We start from the raw sequence: 10289 nt of genomic DNA, 5'->3' as shown, positions 1-10289 counted from the left end.
CTTGGTTTTGTTTCGTAACGTTTGTAACAGTTTGGCTTAAATCGCTAAAAAGGTGAAATGTTTGGATTCGCTTCGTAACATTTGTAAATGTTTGGATAAAATCGCTAAAAAGGATAAACGTTTGGAGTTTTTTCGTAACATTTGCAAACGTTTGGCTTCAATAGCTAAAAAGGTGAAACATTTTGTTTTGTTTCGTAACGTTTGCAAACGGTTTGCTTCAATCGCTAAAAAGGGGAAACGTTTGGATTAGTTTCTCACATTTGTAAACGTTTGGCTTAAATCGCTAAAAACATGAAATGTTTGGATTTGTTTCATAACGTTTGTAAACGTTTAGCTTAAATTTCTAAAAAGGGGAAACATGTGGATTTGCTTCGTAATGTTTGTAAACGTTTGGCCTAAATCGCTAAAAAGGTGACACGTTTGGATTTGTTTCTTAACGTTTGTAAACGTTTGGCTTAAATTGCTAAAAAGGGGAAACATTTGAATTTGTTTCGTAGCGTTTGTAAACGTTTGGCTTAATTCGCAAGAAAGGTAAAACGTATCGATTTGTTTCGTACCGTTTGTAAACGTTTGCCTTAAATCGCTAAAAAGGTGAAATGTTTGAATTTGTTTCGTAACGTTTGTAATTGTTGGTTTAAATTGCTAAAAAGGTGAAATACTTGGTTTTGTTTCGTACCGTTTGTTAACGATTGGCTTAAATTGTAAAATATGGGAAACGTTTGGATTTTTTTCGTAACGTTTGTAAATGTTAGGCTTCAATCACGTAAAATGTGAAACGTTTCGATTTGTATCGTAACGTTTGTAAACGTTTCAGTTAAATCGCTAAAAAGGGGAAACATTTGGATTTGTTTCGTAAAATTTGTAAATGTTTGGCATAAATTGCTTAAAAGGCAAAATGTTTGGATTTGTTTCGTAACGTTTGTAAAGGTTTGGCATAAATCGCTAAAAAGGTGAAACTTTTGAATTTGTTTCGTAATGTTTGTAAACGTTTGGCTTAAATTGATAAAAAGGTGAATAGCTTGGATTTGTTTCGCAATGTTTGTAAACTTTTGGCTTTAATTGCTAAATAGGTGAAACGCTTGGATTTATTTTGGTAATGTTTGTAAACGTTTGGCTTAAATTGCTAAAAAGGTGCAATGCTTGGATTTATTTCGTAATGTTTGTAAACGTTTCGCTTAAATTACTAAAAAGGTGAAACGCTTGGATTTGTTTTGGAACGTTTGTAAACGTTTGGCTTAAATTGCTAAAAAGGTGAAACGCTTGGATTTGTTTAGTAATGTTTGTAAACATTTGGCTTAAAGTGCTAAAAAGGTGAAACGCTTGGTTTTTTTTCGTAACATTTGTAAAGGTTTGGCTTAAATCGCTAAAAATATGAAACGTTTGGATTTGTTTGGTAATGTTATAAAAGTTTGGTTTTCTTTCGTAAAATTTGTAAACATTTGGCTTAAATCGCTAAAAAGGTGAAATGTTTGGATTTGTTTTGTAGCGTTTGTAAACATTTGGCTTTAATTGATAAAAAGGCGAAACATTTGGATTTTATTTGTAACGTTTGTAAACGTTTGGCTTAAATCGCTAAAAAGGAGAAACGTTTGGATTTGTTTCGTAACGTCTGTAAACTTTGGCTTAAATCGCTAAAAATGTTCAACGTTTGGATTTGTTTTGTAACGTTTGTAAACGTTTGGCATAAATAGCTAAAAAGGTGAAACGTTGGGTTTTGTTCCTTAACGTTTGTAAATGTTTTGATTTAATTGCTAATAAGGTGAAACGCTTTGATTTGTTTCGAAACTTTTGTAAACGTTTGGCTTAAATTGCTAAAAAGGTGAAACGTTTGGAATTATTTCGTAGCGTTTGTAAACGTTTGGCTTAAATCTCTAGAAAGGTGAAATGTTTGTATATGTTTCGTACCGTTTGTAAACATTTGGCTTAAATCGCTAAAAAGGTGAAACGCTTGGATTTGTTTCATAACGTTTGTAAACGTTTGGCTTAAATTGCTAAATATGGGAAACGTTTGGATTCGTTTCATAACGTTTGTACACGTTTGGCTTCAATCGTTAAAAATGTGAAACGTTTGGATTTGTTTTTAAACGTTTGGCTTAAATCGCTAAAAAGGTGAAACGGTTGGATTTGTTTTGTAACGTTTGTAATTGTTGGCTTAATTTTATAAAAAGGTGAAACACTTGGTTTTATTTCGTACCGTTTGTAAACGATTGGCTTAAATCGCTAAATATGGGAAACGTTTGTGATTTGTTTCGTAACTTTTGAAAATATTTGGCTTAAATCGCTAAAAATGTGAAATGTTTGGATTTGTTTCGTAACGTTTGTAAACGTTTGGCTTAAATCACTAAAAAGGAGAAACGTTTGGATTTCTTTTGTAACGTTTGTAAACGTTTGGCTTAAATTGCTAAAAAGGCAAAACGTTTGGATTTATTTTGTAACGTTTGTAAACATTTGGCTTAAATCGCTAAAAAGGTTAAACGTTTGGATTTGTTTCGTAATGTTTGTAAACGTTTGGCTTAAATTGCTAAAAAGAGAGACGCTTGGATTTGTTTCACAGCATTTGTAAATGTTTTGCTTTAATTCCTACAATGGTGAAACGCTTGGATTTGTTTTGTATTGTTTGTAAATGTTTGGCTTAAAGTGCTAAAAAGGTGCAACGCTTGGATTTGTTTCGCAATGTTTGTAAATGTTTCGCTTAAATTACTAAAGGTGAAACGCTTGGATTTATTTCGTACCGTTTGTAAATGTTTGGCTTAAAGTGCTAAAAATCTGAAACTGTTGGTGTTTTTTCGTAAAATTTGTAAAGGTTCGGCTTAAATCGCTAATAATGTGAAACGTTTGGATTTGTTTCGTAACGTATTAAACGTTTGGTCTTGTTTCGTAACGTTTGTAAATGTTTGGCTTAAATCGCTAAAAAGGTGAAACGTTTGGATTTGTTTTGTAGCGTTTGTAAACGTTTTACTTAAATTGATAAAAAGGTGAAACTTTTGGATTTTTTTGTAACGTTTGTAAACGTTTGGCTTAAATCGCTAAAAAGGTGAAACGTTTAGATTTGTTTCGTAACATTAGTAAACTTTGGCTTAAATCGCTAAAAATGTTCAACGTTTGGATTTGTTTTGTAACGTTTGTAAACGTTTGGCTTAAATCGCTAAAAAGGGGAAAAGTTTGGATATTTTTCGTAACTTTTGTATACGTTTGACTTAAATCTCTAAAAAGGGGAAACGTTTGTATTTGCTTCGTACCGTTAGTAAACGTTTGGATTTGTTTTGTAACGTTTGTAAACGTTTGGCTTAAATTGCTAAAAAGGTGAAACACTTGGATTTGTTTTCATAACGTTTGTAAACGTTTGTCTAAATTGCTAAAAAGGTGAAACGCTTGGATTTGTTTCGTAACATTTGTAAAAGTTTGGCTTAAGTCGCTAAAAAGGTGAAACATTTGTACTTGTTTAAAAACCTTTGTAAATGTTTGGCTTAAATCGCAAAAAAGGTGAAACGTTTGGATTTGTTTCGTAACGTTTGTAAACGTTTGGCTTAAATCGCTAAAAAGTTGAAATGTTTGGATTTGTTTCGTAACGTTTGCAAACGTTTGACTTACATTGCTAAAAAGGTGAAACGCTTGGATTTGTTTCGTAACGTTTGTAAACTTTTGGCTTAAATCGCTAAAAAGTTGAAATGTTTGGATTTGTTTTGTAACGTTTGCAAACGTTTGAATTACATTGGTAAAAAGGTGAAACGCTTGGATTTGTTTCGTAACGTTTGTAAACGTTTGTCTTTAATTGCTAAAAAGGTGAAACGCTTAGATTTGTTTTGTAATGTTTGTAAACGTTTGGCTTAAATTGCTAAAAGGGTGAAATGTTTGGATTTGTTTCTTAACTTTTGTAAACGTTTCGCCTGAATCGCTAAAAAAGTGAAACGTTTAAATTTGTTTCGTAACTTTTTAAACGTTTGGTTTTGTTTCGTAACGTTTGTAAACGTTTGGCCTTAATTGCTAAAAAGGGGAAACGTTTGGATTCGTTTTGTAGCGTTTGTAAACATTTCGCTTAAATTGCTAAAAAGGTGAAACATTTGGATTCGTTTCGTATCGTTTGTAAACGTTTGGCTTAAATTGCTAAAAAGATGAAACTTTTGGATTTTTATCGTAACGTTTGGCTTAAATTGCTAAAAAGGTTAAACGTTTGGATGTGTTTCATAGCGTTTGTAAACGTTTAGCTTAAATCGCTAGAAAGGTGAAACGTTTGGATTTGTTTAGTACCGTTTGTAAACGTTTGGCTTAAATCGCTAAAAAGGTGAAATGTTTGGATTTGTTTCGTAACGTTTGTCAATGTTTGGCTTTAATTTCTAAAAAGGTGAAACTCTTGGTTTTGTTTCGTAATGTTTGTAAACGTTTGGCTTAAATTGCTAAATATGGGAAGCGTTTGGATTTGTTTCATAACGTTTGTAAACGTTTGACTTCAATCGCTAAAAATATGAAACGTTTGGATTAGTTTCGTAACGTTTTTAAACGTTTGGCTTAAATCGCGAAAAAGGGGAAACGTTGTTGGCGCAGTGGGACGCGAGGGTCCGAATCGTATATTTCAATTCAAAATTTGAATTCCAACAATTCGGATCCAGAAATTGATCATATCAATAACAAATGGATCGTCGAATCATCTAGTAATTAAAGCACGCATCTAGAAACCGTAAGAAGATTACCTATGTCGATTCTCCAACGATTCTTGTAGTCCCGATAGTACGGCGACTTTAAGCTCGTCCACACGAGTATGCGTCCGATTGAATCCTCGCCTTGAAGTAATCCGCAAGAGTTCCTCTTGCCGAGCAACCCTAAGCTCAAACTCTCACCGAGATTACGACTTTGCTCGGATGTATGAAAAACTTCCGCCAAGCTTTTCTGTGATTGAGGACTACTTGAACTCTTTCAAATATGCTCTCTTAAATGTGGTGTGTATAGAAAGAGCAAAGACAACCTCTATTTATAGGGTAGAGCTTTGCTTAAGAATGCAACACCTCAAATGCTAGGTGTCACACACCAAGCAAAGGTGTTGCCACCATTCGACACCTCACATACTAGGTGTCACACACCAAGCATAGGTGTTGCCACCATCTGACACATCACATGCTAGGTGTCACACATCAAGAATAGGTGTTGCCACCTTCTGACATGTCGGATGCTAGGTGTCACACACAGAGACATACATGACATCATCACATGACATCATCGTGACATCATCACATGACATCATCTCATGACATCATCGTGACATCATCACATGGCATCATCATGACATCATCACATGACATCATCACAAGACATCATCGTGACATCATCACATTAACTTGGATAAAATACAATTAGGTGCCTACTAATTTATAACTCTTACAAATTAGTCCCTAATTTATACTTGGTTTTTCATCTTAGATTAATTTTCCAGATATTCTAGTATCTATATGAAATCGATCTCTCGTAAACTCAATCGGTTGCACACCCTATTGTGTGTGACTAACTAGGTTCACAGCTATATGGCAACGAGAGTCATAAGAAATGCCTTTCTTATATTAAATAATTAAACCCCATTAATTATTTATTCTCGTAGACCGTGAGTGACGTCTAGCAACATATCGCGACCCCCAAATAGATATGAATGTTGTTGGGTTTTATAGGTTCATAACGCAGCGGAATTTCAAAAATTTATCTAAAAACCCAAACCAAGATCCATGTAATTCGAATTAACAGAATAATTACTTACTTGTATGTCGAATTCAACAGCAATGTAGGAAGGAAGGAGGTGGTTCACTTTGGTGATACCTGGCCTCGGATCAGAAACGCCTCCAAAAGAACGCGTCCTCTACGAGTATCCACACGAACAGACCTTAGCCAAAACTAGTGCTTGTGTGCTAGCACTATTGCTTCACAAGCAATTTCGAATTTTAGTGATTTAGTGAATAATGAATTTCGTGATCCTCAAACCAATTGCTTAATGAGTATTTATAGTGATATATAACACTAGGGTTTGAGACAAATTCGAATTTCAATCTCATTGCAATTCTACAAGTTTATGTTTATCAAAAACTCCTTTTTGATAATTATCCATATATATTAATTACTATATTTATTATCTTCCAAAAATAATAAATTAAGGAAAACACTTATCCTTAAATTTCGAATTAATATATATATTTATTAATATATATATATATATATATATATATATATATAATTAATCACTTAATCACATTGGGCTTGTACAACCCATAACTGTTTTGGGCCTGTTCTTAGTGTGCGACCCTGTAGGTTCATATAACGTTAGCAGTAGGCTCGAAATCCCTATTTCAGCCCACAAGTCATAAGTGGCCTATAGCAAGACATTATGACAACCCAAGTTATATGAATATCGATAATCCGATTTAACCATTTACAATAATATTTTAATCCCTTTGTCTCTCGATATCCAGATTGAATATAAGGCATAGTTATGTTATCCTTATAACATTCAATCATTAGTTTCTTGACTCTAAGTAGACTGAAAATGATAACTTCTTATCAATTAGCATGGTCATGCATTTTCTTCAGTCTATCTTCTTCAAGGGGCCCATAGATATCTTACTCAAATAAATGAGGGACAAATTCCTTCTCAGTCACTCACATTTCTCACATAGTTACTTTCATATCCAATGACAATCTATTCCATTATCCTGTTAAAGATAATGTAAGACTGTATCAAAATATGAAATAGCTATGCAGAAATCCATGATGATTTCAAGGTCAAAGGATTATACTAATAGAACTGTAATGAGAATTACTTATGACAGTGATCTATGTAGTATTCTCACAGTGGGTCATCCAGTGCCTTATTTCGCAAATAGCACCTATGATTTGACTTAATATCTCATATACATGATTAGTAAAACATAATCATCAGTCAACATCATACTAGTCTCAATGTTGTATTAAGACTAGGGATAGATGGTATATAATTCTTTTATTAAACCTAAGGGTTCTACTATCAAGTCACATACTTGATGACCTTAGAAAGAATTAACCATTCAAGTATTTTAATCATTAATATAAAATGATAAAAACTGCCAATCAATAAATAATAAAATGATAAAGTCAAAACATGGTCAAACATGATTGACCTAGTGCATATCACTAACAAGTGACGCTAGATGACTTATAAGGGATCTTGATGTGTGCACATCATCACGTGGCATCATCATGACATCATCACATGACATCATCACATGACATCATCGTGACATCATCACATTAACTTGGATAAAATACAATTAGGTGCCTACTAATTTATAACTTTTACAAATTAGTCCCTAATTTATACTTGTTTTTTCATCTTAGATTAATTTTCCAGATATTCTAGTATCTATATGAAATCGATCTCTCGTAAACTCAATCGGTTGCACACCCTATTGTGTGTGACTAACTAGGTTCACAGCTATATGGCAACGAGAGTCATAAGAAACGCCTTTCTTATATTAAATAATTAAACCCCATTAATTTTTTATTCTCGTAGACCGTGAGTGACGTCTAGCAACATATCGCGACCCCCAAATATCAATGCATTCTTTATGAACCAATGTTCATAATTACTGTACACTCAAAATTCCCTTCATCTAAGATTCCAATCTTGACTAGTGTCACGGTTAAGTCAACCACTGTTTGTCTTGATTATATGACCTCATCTCTCAGTTTTAATTCTTGATAAATATGACTTCCACTAGAAAAAACTTTCTATGTATGTCATATACACCTACGCAGGTTTTATCATCCATCAAGAACAATTCGAGATAGCATAGAATCTTGTCTCTGTTCATCCAGAGTGATGAATCCTTTCTAGGTTAAACCCCTATCTCCATATACAACTAATTAGAGCCAACACATCCCGCGGCCCTAGCTCATGAAAGATCTAGGGTTAAAGAGTATCAAACTCTAATCACCTATATACAAGATAGTGTCACCGCAAGTCAAAGGACATATGTACAATTATGAACTAGATGACTTTAAATTGACTTTAATGAATTACCATGTATAAGTCATCTAGCGTCATTCTTCGAATCACTCAACACCTTGAGTGTCCACATGTTTATTCTGATCCCCATCAAGTAGTATGAGACTCACTACTTCCTATAATTAGCAACTCTTTACTAATCAGGAGAATAAATAGAGGTGACAATCTTTCCGGGATAATGCGATGCCCTTATTCGCAGGACCCCATCGATCGTGAACGGTTATTTAGATCACTTGTATAATAGAATATGTCACTCATATTCTTAACACCTTAAGAATAGATTCTATCACAATGTGATAAGGACAATACGTAATAAATGAACACTTAGTTGATGAGACACTTAGTTCAAATATAACATATATATCTTTGCCATTGGGATTAATTCTACAAATATACATGATCAAATGGCCCTAGGGCACATAGTACTAACAAACGTTTGGATTAATTTCGTAACAATTTAAACATTTGGCTTATATCGCTAAAATGGGGGAAACGTTTGGATTTGTTTCATAACGTTTGTAAACGTTTTGCTTAAATCGCTAAAAAGGTGAAACGTTTGGATTTGTTTTGTAACGTTTGTAAACGTTTTGCTTAAATTGCTAAAAACGGGAAACGACTGGATTTGTTTCGTAGCGTTTGTACACGTTGGCTTAAATTGCAAAATATGGGAAACGTTTGGATTTGTTTCATAACGTTTGTAAACGTTTGGCTTCAATCGCTAAAAATGTGAAACGTATGGATTTGTTTCATAACGTTTTTAAACGTTTGGCTTAAATCGCTAAAAAGGTGAAATGTTTGGATTTGCTTCGTAACGTTTGTAAACGTTTGGCTTAAATTGCTAAAAAGGTGAAACGCTTGGTTTTGTTTCGTAATGTTTGTAAACGTTTGGTCTAAATTACTAAATATGGGAAACGTTTGGATTTGTTTCGTAATGTTTGTACACGTTTGGCTTCAATCACTAAAAATGTGAAATGTTTGGATTTGTTTCGTAACGTTTTTAAACGTTTGGCTTAAATCGCGAAAAGGGTGAAACGTTTGGATTTGTTTTGTAACGAATTAAACGTTTGGCTTAAATCGCTAAAAATGGGAAACATTTGGATTTGTTTCGTAATGTTTGTAAACGATTGGCTTAAATCGCTAAAAAGGTGAAACGTTTGGCTTTGTTCCGTAACGTTTGTAAATGTTTTGCTTAAATTGCTAAAAAGGTGAAACTCTTGGATTTGCTTAGTAACATTTGTAAACATTTGGCTTAAATTGCTAAAAAGGTGAAACGCTTGGATTTATTTCATAACATTTGTAAACGTTCGGTTTTGTCTTGTAACGTTTGTAAACGTTTGGCTTAAATTGCAAAAAAGGTGAAACGTTTGGATTTGTTTCGTAACATTTGTAAACGATTGGCTTAAATCGCTAAAAAGGTGATAGGTTTGGATTTGTTTCACAACGTTTATAAACGTTTGGCTTAAATTTCTAAAAAGGAGAAATGCTTGGATTTGTTTTGTAACGTTTTAAACGTTTGGTTTTGTTTCGTAATGTTTGTAAACGTTTGGCTTAAATCGCAAAAAAGGTGAAATGTCCTTTTTTGTTTTGTAACGTTTGTAAACGTTTGACTTAAATTGCTAAAATAAAACGTTTGGATTTGTTTCGTAACGTTTTTAAACGTTTGGCTTAAATCTTTAAAAAGCTGAAACGCTTGGATTAAATCGCTAAGAACGGGAAACGTTTGGATTTGTTTCGTAGCATTTGTAAACGTTTGGCTTAAATTGCTAAAAAGGTGAAAGGCTTGGATTTGTTTCGTAACGTTAATAAACGTTCGGTTTTGTTTTGTAACATTTGGATTTGTTTCGTAACGTTTGTAAACATTTGGCTTAAATTGCTAAAAAGGTGAAAAGTTTGGATTTGTTTCGTAACATTTGTAGACGTTTGGCTTAAATCACTAAAAAGGTGAAAGGTTTGGATTTGTTTCGAAACGTTTATAAATGTTTGGCTTAAATTGCTGAAAAGGTTAAACGCTTGGATTTGTTTTGTAACATTTTAAACATTTGGTTTTGTTTCGTAATGTATGTAAATGTTTGGCTTAAATCGCAAAAAAGGTGAAACGTCATGTTTTGTTTTGTAACGTTTGTAAACGTTTGGCTCAAATTGCTAAAGTATTACCGGATGAAGTTGATGTTGGTCAGATTTTTCAAGTTCAAAACTCAAACCCGATTTATTCTAGCGATGAAGTGGATGATACTACGATCAATTATGATGATGCCGACACTGATGTACTTGA

Source organism: Mercurialis annua, linkage group LG1-X (assembly GCF_937616625.2).
Source record: "Mercurialis annua linkage group LG1-X, ddMerAnnu1.2, whole genome shotgun sequence".
Lineage (NCBI taxonomy): Eukaryota > Viridiplantae > Streptophyta > Magnoliopsida > Malpighiales > Euphorbiaceae > Mercurialis > Mercurialis annua.
The sequence above is the reverse complement of the archived record's forward strand: the minus strand, read 5'-3'. Positions refer to the sequence as shown.